Source organism: Paroedura picta, chromosome 10 (assembly GCF_049243985.1).
Source record: "Paroedura picta isolate Pp20150507F chromosome 10, Ppicta_v3.0, whole genome shotgun sequence".
Lineage (NCBI taxonomy): Eukaryota > Metazoa > Chordata > Lepidosauria > Squamata > Gekkonidae > Paroedura > Paroedura picta.
The window spans coordinates 28,899,419-28,917,559 of record NC_135378.1 but is presented as its reverse complement, the minus strand read 5'-3'; positions in this window follow the sequence as shown (position 1 = coordinate 28,917,559).

The following is an 18,141-nucleotide window of genomic DNA, read 5'->3' as shown; positions in this document are numbered from 1 at the left end:
CCCTGCCAGCATTTGCTGGCAGGGGGCTCCTGGGAATTGTAGTCCATGGACATCTGGAGGGCCGCAGTTTGACTACCCCTGTTCTAGCAAATCTGGGATCTTTATTACAAAAAAAAACAACTTGAAAAGTCTGTTTCCCCCCCCACACACACACACACATGTTTTGGTGCCCACCACCACCAGCAGCAGGAGCAGGCAGCTCCCAGCCAGATGCAGGACCCAGCAGAGCCTTCCTTTGCAGGGGTTGGGACTTGAACTCTCATCTGCAGAGCTAGTTTCAGGACTCCCATATCCTTGGGAGGAAAAGCACTGGCAGCTGCCCCCCCCCCCCAGATATCTTCAAACATTTCATGTGTGGGCTCTGACTTCATTGCTGGTTGGTGGCATCTGTGTGTAAGGGTGGCATGAATCAGTAAAATGCAGTTCAGTTCACAGTTCATGGTATTCCCAGTTCACGTACAATAAATCATAACTATATTTTAAGGATTTAATGAACTCGTTCCCTTTATGAGGTTTATTCTGCAGAAGAATGTTGCTCCTAGTATTTTGAAAATACCAAACTTGCAGGGGATCCCTAGATGACTCTCCTCTATGTGCCCTCCAAATCTGGTGATAATTTGATTTATGGGGTCTGAGTTATTGCCACCCAAATGAGGTGGCTCACCTTTCATTGTTTCCAATGGAGGGGGGGAAATGGGGCGAATAGAAGCTCAGCAGAACAGAATCAAAGTCCCAAAGAATCACAGCGCCACAGTGGCAGCACAAACCCATCAATATCTGCAGTAGAACCAGTGCAATGTGATGATGCCAGCTCAACAGGACTGAGCAGAACTCAGTGTCACTGACATTACAAGCTTCAGACTACTGATCTGAAAGCAAAGAGTCACAGCTTCAGCCAATGGGGATTTTGCAAGCTCTGTGCAAGAAAAGAAGACTGGTACAGAGAGGAATTAGTCGTGAAATTAACATACCTAGTTTGAAATTGATCAGTGTTTCCAGGGCTGGCTAATTCTAGCATTGACCTGGGGGTAGAATGGTAAAGACTTCCTGATCAGGTTCTATGGAAATAAAATTTCTATATGGAACAAGATTAATTTCTGGGAGTTCTCTTCTGCAATTGATTTAATTGGAGGGGGAGGAGCGGGATGACCTCTGCACCTCCTACTGAGCTCTCATGTGGGATGTCTTTGGGTATGGATAGGCAGGGCTGCTTAAGAGTTATTAAAAGGAAACAATTCTCTGTAAAATGTTTGGGCAAGGAAAGAAGAACATTTCTTATTCTGCCAACTTGGCTAAAGCCATTAGTTCTGAGAAGGAGACGGCCATCAAACGAATGGACTCCAATTCCAAGTTCTTTTGCTATACTGATATTAAGGAGGTTTGTATACCAGGCAGACTCCAGAACAGCAAACCTGCTGAAACTGTACACCGTTAAGCCACATTTGGATGAAATTATCCTTGCAGAAAATCCCACCATTAGCTCCATTTTGTTTTTACAAATTATTTCATTAACTTTTTTTTTAATTGAAAATATGGGACATTAGCTGGTAGAAGGAATGCACAGCATACTTGCCATTTTAATGGTGATTTATGCTACTAGGATGAACATTAAATTAATTGTTGTCACTTAGAGAATAATTAATAGATATTTTCATTGTAACACCTTAATCAGTTCCAGCAGAGTGATTATGATTTTAATGTGGATTATTCCAATTATCTTTTTTTAATACTAAAATATTATTAATCCATTATAATTAGTGATGGCATTTATGGTGTGGGTGGGTGCATGTGCATATTCTCTTGGGCTTTCTTGGCTGACTCGCTTAGGGGAATATGAAATAATTTTTCTACCTGTTATGCTGCGCCATCCAAAGCACATGCAACCTTCTGAATGCACTAACCTCAGTGGAGTTGTACATAGATCCTGTTAGCATACCACTGCTAAAGACTGGAGATTTTGTATGCACCTACTGTAAAGGCCAAACAAAGTGCATGGGTGAGAGATCCATGGATTTGTAAGGCAAATAACATTGCAAGCAAAGGGTTCAGCTAAGACAGCAATTCCTGATCTGCTATTTGTTTACTTGCAGGGATTTTTTATTTAACATGGAAGCACATTAAAACTGTGATGCACCATACTTATATTTGGGGTAATGCTTTGAGTATCTGGATGAATACTTCAGTGGTACTTGGGTTGCCATCCTCCAGGTGGGAATACAAAGAAAAAGCAACCTGTGAGTAGTGGTGAAGCAAATGTGTGGAAAAGCTGACAGATTGGCCACAAAGATATATGAAGTAGGAGAAGTCTTTAATTCAGATCAGTACATAAAGCCAAAATATGAACTGGTTAAAAGACACCTTTTCACAGCTTTCCACAGTGGCTTAGCTACAATATAAAAATATCAGAATTACCCACCAAAATTGTTGAATAAGCTCATACAAACCATCATAGTTGTTTGTTAAAGTAACTTAAAGAAAATGACAAGTTTTACATTCAACTGAGATGCTGATTTGCTAGATGGCTCAATCCATGAATCTTAAGTGTGAAAGAGTATAAAATCAGGAACCAGTTCAACGTTAATTACATATTAAACCATAACGTATAAATCTTACCAATATTGAATCAAAACAATGCTAACAAGGAGAAAATTGCAGAAGAGCTCTTCAGTGGGAGACCAAGTTCTGGTGACTTAGCCTACAAAGCTGGGAAGTCCCCCACTAAGTACAAGTGGTGTGGACTGATATAGGTAATGCCCAAAATTTGCCATGTCTTTTTTTTAAAGTTAACAAACCAAGAAAGATTGAGAGATGAGAAGAATACTCCAGGATACAACGTTCTTAGCCTATGGATGGGGATCTGCATGGGGATCTGCATCTCCTAAATAAGGATACCCTCCATAATGATAGTAACATCAATGTTACTATTCGATAAGTAATCTTTTATTAATAAGCAGCAGGAAGGTTAGTCAGAACTGTTTTAAGGCTAATTATGGCTTTAAATTTTAATGTATTTGGAGCTGCTGTTACCCAATCTGAACCTTGTGGGGAAGACGGGGAAGAAAAATAAAGTTTATTATAATTATTATGTATGTTTTAATATTTTTCCAGACTTTTTGCAAACTGAGGTGCCCCTCCCCAAAGTATTGCTTCCCCCCACCCGTAGCCCCATTCTATTGATTTAGATGTCCCTAGATGGGTCTCTTGTGGTGCAGAGTGGTAAGGCAGCAGACATACAGTCTGAAGCTCTGCCAATGAGGCTGGGACTTCAATCCCAGCAGCTGGCTCAAGGTTGACTCAGCCTTCCATCCTTCCGAGTTCGGTAAAATGAGTACCCAGCTTGCTGGGGGTAAATGGTAATGACTGGGGAAGGCACTAGCAAACTACCTCATATTGAGTCTGCCATGAAAATGCTAGAGGGAGTCACCCCAAGGGTCAGACATGACCCGGTGCTTGCACAGGGGATACCTTTACCTTTTAGATGGGGCTACACTTCACCATTATAATATGAGATGTCCTTGTGCTTCACAAAATCTTGCTCCAGCTCTTTTCCAAAGCTGATCTGGGGAGAATGGTTGCTTTCCCTGAGCAGCTTTGTTTTTCTGGCAGAACGCACAGCTCTCTATCAGCGCTTTTGGGTCTTGACTGAGCCACAGCCTCCAAACACATAGCTTTGCACATGCCCTGCATTTGTCCTCCCTCATTGACCATCATGATGTTTCCCCAGCATTTCTTGTCTCACCCATGTGACTGTGTGAGACCCCCTCATTCTATGAAGGTTTTCTCATGCATTTCCATATCTTCTGGAGATCTTAATCACAGATTTGAGATCCCGCATGTGGTGGAGTCCTGAATCTGAGATTGGTTTTGAGGTATGTAGCATGATTTCATAACCCCCATTTTCCTCTACAAGTCGAACTGGTTCGGGATCTGCAGTTCTATGTGGATGCATCAAGCATGTATCTACAACCTCAAGCTTCTTACTGGTCTACATGCTCCTTGGAGATTACATTTCAACAATGAACAAAGAATTCTTTGGCAACATGTGGGTACCTGATCCAAGTCTCTGCTGTTTACTTGTGATACCAGAGGTTCATAATCTGTATAAAGCTTAAAAGACTGTAAAGATATTTGAAAACGTTTCCCATGCCCAAATGGCTGCCAGGCATTCTTTCTCTATTTGGCCCAAACAGGTCTCTGAGTCAATTCCTGTCCTTGAACAAAATGCCACAGCTTCCAACTCTCCCTCATGTTCCTTGAGGAGCACTCCTCCTACCTCACAGCTGCTATCATCAGAACTCACGACAGAGCCGTGATTGACATTGTAAAATGCCAGTGCTGGTGCTTTTGTCAAAAGTCATTTGTCTTCAGAAAGGCTTCCTCTTGTTTTGAGTCCTAATGCCAAATGATGTCCGCTTTCAGCAGTTTCTTCGGTGGGAGTAGCACAGTTGCCAAGTTTGCCAAAAATCTGTCCAAGTAGCATGCCAGACTCCAAAACAGGTTCATTTCTGTAGTGGATACTGGGACAGTCAATTCCTGAGATGGCCTCTACCTTTTTGGGGTCTGGACTTACCACCATCCTCGTGTGTGTGATACTCAAGTTAGGTAAGAGCTTCCTTATTTATGTATTAATTCAGATTCTATAACTCCAAGAGCTCAGGCTAGTATGCATCATGTACAACCAAACACAGTCATATAATACAATTCTGTTAAAAATTATTAACATTAATTAAAATGTTTAAAAACAGTATAGGGGCATTCTGCCCATTCTCAAAGACTGGAGGGGGTGGGGAATAAAGTGCTCAGGTAGGATATTTCTGTGGCAGCTTTATGTAAATAAATGTATCTGCTTGTATGCCTTCATATATGCATACAGAGAGGGCAGTTTCACTGTTGGACTATGGATGTCAGCCATAGATCTGGCAGAACAATTTTAAAATATGTAAAAATTAATTCTATCCATTCAGGAAACCCTTCTAGGGCTATAAAGAAACCCAAGGGTTTCCTGAAACCCTGGTTGAGAAAGCCTGATTTATTGACCATCTCTTGCATTCGTTGAGTATGACAGACCCTTGCAAAGTGTCCTGTTGCTAGGAGGAGAAAAACAGATGCTCCCAATCCAGATCTTACAGGGTGAGTACATATTGTCCAATGAGATTACCACAAACAGCTGACTGCTGCTACTGCCAAAGGACAAGGCCCACTGTCAGTAGGGCTGCCATATTCAAGTTGAGAGATCCCTTGAGATGTGAAGATGGAGCTTGAGGAGGACAGGGAGGTACAATGTCAGAAAGTCCATTCTCTGAAGCATCAGTTTTCTCCAATGTACTGTTCTCTGTAGTCTGGAGATTAGCTGTAATTCTGGGGGATTCCCTCCAGGGGGCTAGCATCCCTAACTGTGAGTGAAACATGCTGACCATAATCCTTCCAAAGGGCATGGATCACTTGAGTTCTGCACAACATGTTCCTTACTGGCAGGGGCTCTTTGTTCTAAGGTAGGGATTTCTCATGGGGTCTTTCTTGGGGACTTTCTAAGTAAGGAGGTCAGAGTTCAGGGCTAGGTCTTTTATATGCAAATTGGGATGTAGCATGGCTCCAGGGATGTAGCATGGCTCTTCTAATTAAGAGAAATTATCTTCTAATGTATAGGATGTATTAGCTCCATTCAGGTAAGAAGAATGCTGAATGTAAACTCCTGACCTCATGGATGGAGTTTGCAGATCCATGGAGCTAGTGGGGCCAAAGTTGCTGAGGAGTTCTGAGGTGAGAAAGCTTCTTCATCTTTTGTGTTCTGGGCACTATTATTTCAGCTCTTCTCCTTCTGATGTAAATGATTTCTTTTGCATACCCACTGGAAAATAAATCAGTACAAGCTCTGTCCTTTAGGACTGGTTCCAGCTGTGAATTTAACTCAAGTCTTCTATATAGATTGCAATGACTCTTACACAAGGGGAGAGCTCAGCCCAGAGGCTAATATGCCAGTTTACATCTGTCACCAATATCAAATTTTCTTTATAGTTAGTAGCTGAATAGGAGCTAATAGGGAGATATTAGAAAGCTGAGAGGAGTAGAATTGTGTGTGCAAAATAGGAGGCATGCTGGTTAGTTTTCTCAGGTGTCAAACCATTCATTCATTCATTCATTCATTCATTCATTCATTCATTCATTCATTCATTCATTCATTCATTCATTCATTATTTCCATTTCTAACCCGCCATTCCCTGTAATGCCAGCTTGTGGTGGCTTACAACATTTTAAAACACAGATTACAATGTGAAACAACCTTAAAACCACAATACAATATCAATAATGTTAAAACATTAATTGTTAATCAACAGCATTAAAAAGAACAGTTAATCAACAGTATTAAAAAGAACCATTTATGCTTTCACATCACCACTTACACAAATCTTTCCCATCATTGTTTTGCAATAGCATCTTTTCCCGAAACTACTTGCCATCATTGCATGGCAGGGCAACATGTTCCCATGCCCAAATGAAGACACACAAACCAAGAAGTATATTTTTGGCATAAATTGGCCACAGCTTTTATTAAAGGTATACTGAGTGTAGCCACAGCATGGGCAGCTCCTGCCCTCTTGCGGCTGGCAGACCTCAAGGATGCTCTTTGCCTGCAAGCTGTGACCAGAGGGATCCAGCCATGTGTCTGTCTGGTTCTCTGCTTCCCCGTGGCCTGCTGGGATCATGGGAGGTGGCAGACAGGCTGGGAACCTGGTGGATTCTGGCCTCTACCAGGTTCCCCATCACCTGAAAATGCAAAAGAACCAGCCTCCTCACCATGGGTGGCCCCACAGCTCCACATCCACACTGCTCCTTATGGTGGCCTCTCTTAATGGGGGAGCTCAGCACGCAGGATCAGCCTCCCCCCCGAAGGGTCTGCCCATATGCCAAACAGGCATCAGCAGAGACAGAATAATACCAACAAATCAAAACCTTGTTACCATGTAAAATAAAAACTAGGGTGGGCTTAGTGGGATGTTTCCTCTCTGGGGGAGAGAGAGGAAAAGAAGCTGAGGGCCCTCTTGGCTAGTATTTGGATGGAAGATGGCCAGAGAATATCTCAGCTATGACATGGAGGCAAGCAATGGCAAATCACCTCTGAGTTTCTCTTTCCTTGAAAATCCAACAAGGTTGCCAGAGGTCAGCTTTGACTTGACGGAACTTTCCCCCACCATTTATTTATCTCTCCCATTTATGTTCCACCTTCCCTCCAAAGTACTCAGGGTTTTTGTCATAACAATCCTGTGAGGTGGATTAGCTAGGTAGATTCTGAAAGTTAATTTTTAAGCAGTGGTTTGAATTCTCAGCCACCCAACATAAATCCAACTTGAATATACCTGCCTGGCTCGGCAGAAGCCCCACGTGCATGGAAACAAGTCAAATAGCACTTTGGTTGACCACATTGGATCCTCCAATTGATTTTTAATATGTTCAGTGCTCGACTTCTGTTATGCTTCACCCATTCAAAAAATGAAGCTGTAATTGTTTGGCTTCGATCGGAATGGATGTTATGGTGCACACAGTGAGGCTCAGTTTGTGTTATGACAGCTTGTGATAAATCAAGCACCTAGTTGTTTTTTGTCTTTAGCCCACATGATTAATGGCCATTGTCTTAATCCATGTGCTAAGAGAACACCCATTGCTTTAATCAGCTTCCGCTGTTTAGGATTTGACTATGGTTCTCGCAAGGGTAACTGGGTATATCTCTTCATGAATGGAGAACTCCCAGCTGAATGTGTGAAATTAATCCATAACAGCCTGTGGGCATCAGTCTCATTATAACCATGTAGAGCCAGGTAGTTATAGGGGTTTCATACCCTCTGATCTGCCTTACAAGATGGAAGGGTAGGCACAACTCCACCTACACCTACAGCACATTCACTTCCTGTAAAATCCTGCTTCTTGGCCAATGCCATTTATTCAAAGTAGATCAATGCAGCTGACAAAATATCACAGACCCAGGTTGGAATGTCAACTCTCCTATGGAAGCTTTCTGGATAATTTCAGCCATACCTATCAGGCAGGGTGGCTGTCATTATGAGAAGAAAATGGAAGAGAGAAGAAAAATATTGTAACTAGAAGTTCCTTTGGGTACCCATTGGGGACAACAGTGGGAAGAAATGGAGCCAGTTCTCCAGGAGGGTGGTATAGAAATTAAATTGATAATAAAATAAATAATATCTGAATAAATACATGTTCTTTAGCATGAGATACAGTCAGTCAAGGCCATTTTTCTCATAACTGGTTTGTTTTGTTCAGTCTGGAAACAGAGCCCTAATGATTGTGAGGGAATTCACATTTCCTTCTTTGATCCTCTCCACGTTCTTTTCCACTGGCTTTCTGCCGGCAGACTATCTTTTGCCTTCTTTCCTCCCACTTCCATCCCTTTGCCTTCTGTCAGCTCACTTCCTAGAGTGAGGGATGTTACTAAATTTCCTGAACGTGGCATTTTGCAATTTGAAAGCCTGAGTTTCAGATAAGGATTCTCTCTGGTCATGATGAGCCTACACTCTTCCACCTCCAGAGGTGACTAATGAAATGTGATAGATTATTATTAAAATGGATGGTTTGGGTAGGGTTTTTACATATATACTAGTAGTAAAGCCCGTTGCATGCAGTAATGCAATGGGTACTAGCTTATGGTTTGGTTAGGGTTTTATGCCTCACTTGGAACCTGGCAACCTTGGCTCTTTATGCACTACAGTCCTGACCCAAGTCAGATTCAAGCACACCTAGGAAGTGTAGAATTCCAGAACATGAACCTACACCTACCTGGCAACATAACCTCCTCTCAGCAATGTTTTCTTGACCTGAAATAGGCTGGGAGCACTATGTGGTTGGTTGGGTGGCTGCGGAGCCATTATACATTTTTGAAGCTCCATTTCAAACCTCAATGAATATTTTAAACCCAACCTCCAGGTGGTGGCTAGAGATCTCATTTAATTACTGGTCTTCCCCAGATCAGCTCCACAGGCAGAAATGGCTGCTTTGGAGGGTGGACTCAGAGGCATACCTTTGTGAAGCCGCAATTCCAAACCTTGCTTTCACTGGGCTCAGCTAGCACAGTTTGTTGCTTGGCTGGTGATGTCTGCCGTTCTGAAACCTAAGACCTACCCCAAGATGCCACAGTGAGGGCAGTGTATAAATTGAATGAATGAATGAACGAATGAATGAACAAACGAACAAACGAATGAAAGAAGGGGACTGTGCTGTTTCTATTGTATGCATTCTGTGAAGCATGGATCATTTTGGCCCACTATTGGAATGGCTGGACAAATTCAAAAAATAATTTTTGAAAGCTAAAAAGCTTTACTAGTATAGATGATTAAAGTCAAGTTATGGCATCTTTACACCGGTCCATGGGAGCGGTATAAATAAAACGCTAAGGGCTGTGGGGGAGGGCTCGGTCCAGGATGGGGGGGCAACAATTAGCCCCTTGCCCCCAGTCTAACAAGCTGATTGGGCCCTCCACTTGTCAGCCCACCTCCTGACCCGCCCACCCCCCGGCCTGGCCTGCCTTCAGCTGACAGCCACCATTTCATGGCTGGCCGCCGACAAGGCAGGTAAGCAGCCCCCCGACATACCCTGCCATGAGGCCCATGGAGGAGGGGGGGGCTGCCCTCTGAACGCTTCACCTTTGCCCCCCTTCCCCTCCTGGCCAGCACCTCCCAAGCCCCCCCTCCCCAAACACCACCGCTGCCGCTTTCCCGCTCCCCCATGCGATCTCCCAAGCCCCTCATCCCCAAACACCACCGCCGTTGCTTTCCCACCCAACCACCCACCCTTCTTAACGGGTTGACTTCGTACTACATTCAGTTTGATGCCCCCCCATATGTATTTCTTTGTTTGATGGAAACACAGTTAAAAATATATACATTTCCAATTTTGGTAATTCAAGTCCTGGTCCTTTGCTTATTAGATAATTGCATTGATCATATAATTTACCCTGTTTAATCCACCTTGAGTGTCGAGAAGAAAAGTTGTTTATAAATATAGTAAATAAAAACATTAAAAATGAAAAGCAACAACATTGGGAACACAGCTAATGAGAATGGAAGAAAAATGAAAAGTCCACACTGACAAGGAATCCGAAGGTCATATTATAACCCTTCTTCAAATATTTGTCAATAGACATTGCTTTTCCTCCTCCTTCTCGCAGACTCATCTCAGGATTCTCTTTTTAGAAGTATCTTTTCTTAATTGTCCACTTAATTGTTCTTAACTCTCCTCTCTTTTCCCTGCAACCCCTGTGCAATTGTTGATGTATTTTTGTTTGTGTTCACTTTTAGTGTACACAAATGACTTTGCGAGGTAAATTTTTATAATATATTTTATTGAAACAGCAACACACATCTCAAATATGGAACAAGATTATTTCAAAACAAAATCATAAAAGGGCCTAATTCCATCTTTATAATTCCAACTTTATAATTCAGAATTGTTATAAACAATGGCAACCTACCTGACTATGTATTAACATCACTAAGACTTCTACTCTGATAAGTTTGGGCTTAAGAGCCATCGTCCAAATTTTCAAAATCCAATCATTTGTAGAAGTTGTTTCTCGTAATATCCACTGAGATGCAACACATTATCTTGCGGTTGTTAACAAACAAGAAATGGCTGGCTGGTCTGTAGCAGATATAATTTTTAGGTTTAATTTTATGAGGGGCTACTACAGGCTGCAATCTGAAACAAGGGGTTCATAAATATTCCTCATTCACACAGTGTTGCCTCCTTCAGCACTGAAGCAATCTGCAGTTCGTGTCTCTCAGGATGTTAGCAACATGGTTGGATCAACAGACATCATCTGGTCCCAACCAATCTCACATCCAATTAACAATGAAAGTCATCATTTATAATCAGAGTCACATTTAATGTCCTCCTGAGGCAATAGTATTTCGACTCATAAGCCTTGTCTGTGAACTGAATGTTGGATTCATTAATCATTTCTATTTAATCACACTTTCAGATAAGTGAACCTTGAACCAAACAAGCACTTGGAGTTTTCACTAAGCTTTGGTTGGTTTGTTCATTAGGCAGGAGTGGCAACAGTTTCCTTTATCAACACCCCTTTGGAAGATGTATCACAACTTGGGGCATCAAAATTCTAAATTTTTACTGCTGATTATTGTTTGTTTCTAGTGCCTCTACTGTCTTAACATTTATTTTGTATCAAAAAGTGTATATAAGCATGGACAGATTCTTCTCGGACAACACGTGGGTACTCATCCAGTCGTGGCCTATCATAATTCCTGTGCCTACTCACAATAAAATAAAATCAGAGATGTTATCAAATTTCCCCCCAATCGGATGCAATTGGCTGTCCTTTACCCATGATCCTACTATCAACTTGACCCACTGCCCCCTGTTTTGAGGAACCAATCATGGGAAAGGCAGAAACCCCAGCCCCTGAAAGCAGCTCAGCCCTCTTCCCACATGCAGCAAGGAGGAAGGATACTGTCAGGTTGTGGAGGAGCATCTTCATATGTACAGATAATATTGCTCTGTTTGGGGAGAAATTAACCCCCGCTTATTTTTTTTCATAGCTTTCAGATTTTTCTGCAAATGTGAGGATCCCCAAAATGTTCAAAATAATCTATTTCCTGGTTCCATGTTCCCAGTCTGCAGATTTAAGTAGCCACTTATGGATCCATGCTATTAAATATATGCATTCAAGCGGGTAGCCATGTTGGTCTGAATCAGCAGAACAACGTGTGAATCCAGTGGCAACTTTAAGGAAAACTGTTTCAAATGAAACTGAAGGAGTGTACAATGGCACATACTTGTCTATCAGTTTCTGTTTGCACCCAGAGTTGATTGGCCCTGACTTCTGTTTGCTCACTCTTGTACTTGTATTTGCTGATTGACAGCCATTCATAAGATTCTCTGGGGAGGGTGGTATATTAGATAGGTAGGTAGGTAGGTAGGTAGGTAGATGGATGGATGGATAGATGGATTGATGGATGGATGGATGGATGGATTCTTCAATACTATCTCAGTTATAACTGTCTAGTTAATAATGCATCTGAACTCTAGTTAAACCTTCCTGGCAATTAACCCTCCCCTCCCTTTTCTATGTGTCTGGTTGAGGAAACTTGTTTCATATCTGAAGAAGTGTGTTGGCACATGAAAGCTTGTATCTCGAGTAAAACTTTGTTGGTCATAAAGGTGCCTGTGGACTCAAACTTTGTTTTATTAGATATATTGATGATGTGGTGAAGGAACCTGCCAAACGAAAATTGGCTCCTGTTCTGAACAAGATGTGAGGTGACTCAGCCGATGTTCAAGTACCCCTAGGATTTATAAACATCTTGCATTATTAAACCACAGGCTGTTATTTCATGAACATCCACAATACCATGCAGTGACCTGTATCCTTTTGCCTCTCTTTGAAGGGTTATTTCAGGCTAGCCTTTGAAGATTAACAGAGTAAAATTAAACATTTATATTCCAAATTTGTAATTTTTGCACAGATACTAGTGCGGGGAGAACAAATTTTGATCCATCTGCTTTTTTCCAATTGTTTGTGCCTGCCTGAGTCGATAGAAATGGGACAGGCCATAATCAGGTGGTGTTTGGCTTGGTGGGTCACCAGTTGTGCAGACAAGCTGTTGAAAGACACATTAGGTCTGAGATCCAGTTTTGTCCTTTGATGCTGGTTTGATGGCCAAACCCTTGAAATACTCTGCGATTCCATAAAAGAAGATGAGATTTTTTTTTTTTGCTGAGTCATGATGGTTTGAAAACTTGGAGCAACCTGAGCAGATGAATGACCGTGCTCCAATGATTGGATGTGCTTTTATACCATACCTTTGCCTGAATTCTGGTGGGTGACAAATGAAGTACAGAACAATCAGTTACTGGCAAGGGCAACAGATACATCAATTCATGAGAGGCAGCTCAGGAACCTAATGTTGAGCCAGACCCTGCTAGAGCCAAAAAGGAATCTATGATGAATGAAGACTTATCGCCTTGGACTTCAGAAGGACTTTGAAAAGAGCATGGTAGAGGCACCAAACTTGCAGGAGATCTGCAGCTGAGCTTCCTTTACCTACCCTCCATGTTTAGTGAGAATTAGATTTATGGGGATCAAATTATAGCTCTCCAAATAAGGGGTCCCCAGGAAACAACCACATGTCTTCCCCAGAAAGCATTTTCCTGGGGGCAACTTGGGGGGGGGCTGTAGGTTGAAACCTGTAAATCTTAACCAAACCTGGGAGGGGTGATAGAGGAAAGTCAGCTAGAGATCTCTTGTGAGTTTGGTTTATCTAGCTTACACTCCTAAACCTCTTGAATATCTCCCTGCAAAATGACAGAAGAAGCTCATTTCAACTAGTGGGAAGAAGAAGAAGAAGAAGAAGAAGAAGAAGAAGAAGAAGAAGAAGAAGAAGAAGAAGAAGAAGAAGAAGAAGAAGAAGAAGAAGGAGAAGAAGAAGGAGAAGAAGAAGAGTTGGTTCTTATATGCCGCTTTTCTCTACCCGAAGGAGGCTCAAAGCGGCTTACAGTTGCCTTCCCTTTCCTCTCCCCACAACAGACATCCTGTGAGGTAGGTGAGGCTGAGAGAGCCCTGATATTACTGCTCAGTCAGAACAGCTTTATCAGTACTGTGGCAAGCCCAAGGTCACCCAGCTGGCTGCATGTGGGGGAGTGCAGAATCAAACCCGGCATGCCAGATTAGAAGTCCACACTCCTAACCACTACACCAAACTGGCTCTCCAAACAGGTTCAGGAGTGTATAGAAAGGACTCTATGCAGGCTAGAGACACAACTGCCTGATACTGAGTGGTTAAGAGTGACTGCCTCTAATCCGGAGAATTGGGTTTGATTTCCCACTGCTCCTCCACATGCAACCAGCTGGGTGACCTTGGGCCAGTCACAATTCTCTCAGATCTCACTCAGCCTCACCTGCCTCACAGGGTGTCTGTTGTGGGGACAGGAAGATGACTCTCAGTAGAGTTTTTGATATCACTCCCCATTTGATCATTTCATGCATTGGAGATAACGGATTGAACCTGAGATCTTTGGTGTACAAAGCACATTTGGCATCACTGAGCTACAGCTTCTTCCTCCTTTGGGAAAGAGGAAGAATTAACCTCCACTAGCTCATGCTAGGACCCTCATCTGAGCTGAGGAAGAGACATCAAAATAACAGGATGGACTAACATGGTCCTGGGGATGGACTACAGCTGAAAAAGATGGAAAAGAAGATGGGGAGGTGGCACAGATAAAGCAATGGGTAGAAGTGTGGGCCCAAACATATTCATTCAGAGAGGAGACAAGAGCTAAATAACAGGAGGGATGAATTGCTGACAAGAAGGTATAAATGGTCTACTTGTCAGAGAAGTGGCACCCAGAGGAACAATGGATACAATCAAATGGAAAATGAAGTAGAGGCAACTTCTCTGGTGGTAGAAACCATAGGGGATTTAAGGCAAGAGACATTCAGAGGTACTTGGCCCTGCAAAACAAGCCTGGTATTCCTTGGAGGGCTTTGATCCAAATATGTCTGTGGCCAAGCCTGCCTAGCTTCTGAGATTGGGCTAGTTTGTGCTATCCAAAAGAGAGTCTGCACTGGGCTTTTTATTCTCTCTCATCCCAAATAATCCCCCCCACTCTGCACTTCATTCGATTTCCATTTTGATTTGGGGCACTTTACATTTTCCATCTACAACATCCCTGATTGAATTGGTGGTGACACAACCTTCCCCCCGTGATATCCAGAAGTAGATATAACTCGCTACATCTGAGGAAATCGCTCCGAAAGCCCCAGCATGTCAAGTGTAAATGTCAAGTGTAACTTCCTTCCCCTTCTCTGCACCTCCAATGCTGATGTTGTGAAACAGTCTGTCACTGATTGGTCAGGGCGTCAATTCAAAGACAGCAGGAAAATCTGTTCTCGGCTGCCATTCCCTCACAGGATATATTTTTGGCCTCATTTTTAGACCTGGTTTAAAGTGACTGCACTCTAAAAGTCCACACTTCTATGAGCAGAGATTTGCCTTTTGAATTTACTTTCCTCTCCTCATACTCTATGAGGCTTCTCCCTCCCCTCCCCTACTCTTGAAGGGAAAGAAAGATAAACAAGCAGCCTTGTGCTCCACTAGCCCCTCCCTCAGCTTGCTCTGGATGTGAACTGGGGAGCCAAAAGGCAGGAAATAAAGCACTCTCCAGCCTTGTGGTCCTTCAGTGCTGGCTGGAGCTTCACCCACCCCCTTCCCACACACTCAAACAAGCGGGAAGGAGACCAAAAATTGGGACAATGCAAATGCAGAAGGGTAACCTCAGTTTTAAATCGGGGAAAAGGAAGGCTATAGATCTGATGAAAAATCTGCCTTCAGAGTGATCAGAATTTGGCAGGATTGAGAATGGGGAAAAATGTAAGTACAGATAAATCCCAGGTCAGGGCTAACAACTCTGTTTGACTCTGGGTATCTTCATGGTCAGCTTGATGTAGTGGTTAAATTGCTGGTTTAGGATCAGGGAGACTCAGGTTGGAATCTCCACTTAAGGTTGAAGGGTGGTCTTGAATCAGTCACACACTCTCAACCTAATCTAATTCACAGTACTGTTTTGATGGTTAGATGGGAGAAAGGCCACCAATATATGCCACCCAAAGTTTATTGGCAGAAGGGCTGGATAAACCATGTGGTACCCCTTCCACATTTGCATAGATTTCAGCTTGGAATTCATATGCTGATCTGCTTTATTGCAACGTGCCTTTAAACGATGAATCCTGGGTAAATCAATCATTTTAATTATCTTACCAAGATTGAACCCTGGCATTGCAAGAAGGGGTTGCTGAATTATGGGACCCAAAGATCCTTTGAGACATGCAGGGCACATGCTAGGTGCCTTCTTTTGTTTTTTTCTAAGTTGTAGAACACCTGTGCCCCTAGAGAAGCAGTGAAACTCTGGTTCTTTCACATTCCTATTTGTTCCTTATGTCTGTTAAATGTCCTTGTAAATGAGGACATGTTGAAAAAGGAACCTGTGGCCAATGTATCATTCCCAGGCTCCTGTTTCGTTAACCACAAGGGCATGATTGTAGGGAGGTGAAGGAAAGGGAGCTGATTCCTTTTTAATTGAGACAAAGCTGGAAGCAGGGCTTTTATGAGGCTGTTATAGTTAGAGCCAAAGGAGGAGAGGAGAAAGAAGTCACCCGAGAGTGAAGGAGGATAATAATCATACTAAGTGCAACAACAGGAGTAATAAAATGTACTTACCATAGTCAAGAGGACAGTAATTCATCCCAAGCTCTTGGGAAAGTGAATGCATCTGAGTCACTAGATTAGCACAAATCATCCTTTAAAGATGATGATGTTGAGAACTTCCATTTCAGTGGGAAGAAGTTCCCTCTGTCCCAATTACTTTGCAGATGTTCCTCTGAGGAGGGGTCATTGGGCAAGCCCCTATTACTGCCACCACCAGCCTTCAGAGCACCACAGGGATCTGATGCCCTCTGCAGTAAGCCCATACAACTCATGACTCATCAAGCCAAATGCCAGCCAATGGCCAGGTATGGTGACCTTGCCAGGGGCAGAGACAGCCTTCTCTTCTTGCTGCCTGCTGTGCAACCCTGGACAGACCACATCTGCAGAGATAGCTGGCTTCTTTCTGCTTGGAAGTCATACGCTGGTTAGCCTTATTGCAACTGTCTTTAGACAAGGAATCCTGGGTCCATTCTGTGCTGAGCACTTCCTCTCACATTATCCAAGGTGCCGAACCTAAATTGATTCTAAATCGGATCCTCCCCCAGATATGCAATGTTGACATATTCTAATTCTCTGGTACGATTTTCAAATCCATGTCATCTGCGCCCAAACACGGGCATTTCTGGGGGGGAGGGGCGGTGGATGTTTCATCTCCATCCATGCTCACTGGTTTGTCAGTAGGTGGACTTGTACATTTCATTGCTTTCCTCTCTCCTCTCACTCCGCCTTCACCCCTGCCCTTCTCCCTGGATTGCACAGAAAGACACTGATTTAAGGAGACATGGCATGCCTCTGATATTTGACAGAAAGCCTGCAGACAAATCCAAAAGATCTGTCTATCTCACCCACCATCCACCGTGGTTTATTGTCTTAATGAGGACATACAAAAGAAAAACCATGCCATTTAAACAGTGGAGAGCTTTCTTTTCTATAATGTTTTTTTGATTGCATCATGGGGCCAAGGGACCAAGCCCTATGAAGATAGGTTGAGGGACTTGGGAATGTTCAGTCTGGAAAAAAGGAGGTTGAGAGGGGACAGGATAGCCTTCTTTAAGTATTTGTAAGGTTGTCACTTGGAGGAGGGCAGGATGCTGTTTCTGTTGGCTGCAGAGGAGAGGACATGCAGTAATGGGTTTAAACTTCAAGTACAACGATATAGGCTAGATATCAGGAAAACAATTTTCACAGTCAGAGTAGTTCAGCAGTGGAATAGGCTGCCTAAGGAGGTGGTGAACTCCCCTTCACTGGCAGTCTTCAAGCAAAGGCTGGATACACACTTTTCTTGGATGCTTTAGGATGGTTAGGGCTGATCCTGCGTTGAGCAGGGGGTTGGACTAGATGGCCTGTATGGCGCCTTCCAACTCTATGATTCTATGATTCTATGATTCTGAGCAAACTCAGGAAGTTCTTCTTTTGGTGTTGTTTTCTCCCCCCCCACACACACACACACTTGGAATGTTAATGAAGATGCCATATCGGCATGTTTTGAGCAGAAAAAGGGACATGAAGGAGAGGGAAGGGGCAGGATGCCGTTTTGATTGTTCCCAGGGAACTACTTGTTGAGACATTTGTGATTTGTGATTAAAGAGATGCTTGTGTGTGTAGAGGAAAGCGCACATACCAAACTACCCCACCCCACCCCAGGAGCTGGCATTGAAGAATCCCTGCTGTTATTTGGCTCGCCTTTAATTATGTCACTAATGCTGAAGGAATAGTTGCAAGACTTAACGAGGGTTTTAATGCACAAAAAGGATTTCTTTTTGCAGCACTGGAGCTGAGACAAAAAGAAGGCAGAATAGCCTTCCAGTAAGATGGCAATCTAGAAGTGGATGCAACTTTAAGAAGCTCTCCTTACCATTTCAAGTGGCAGGTAATGCCTAAAACTTACCCATGAGCAGAAGCTATCAGT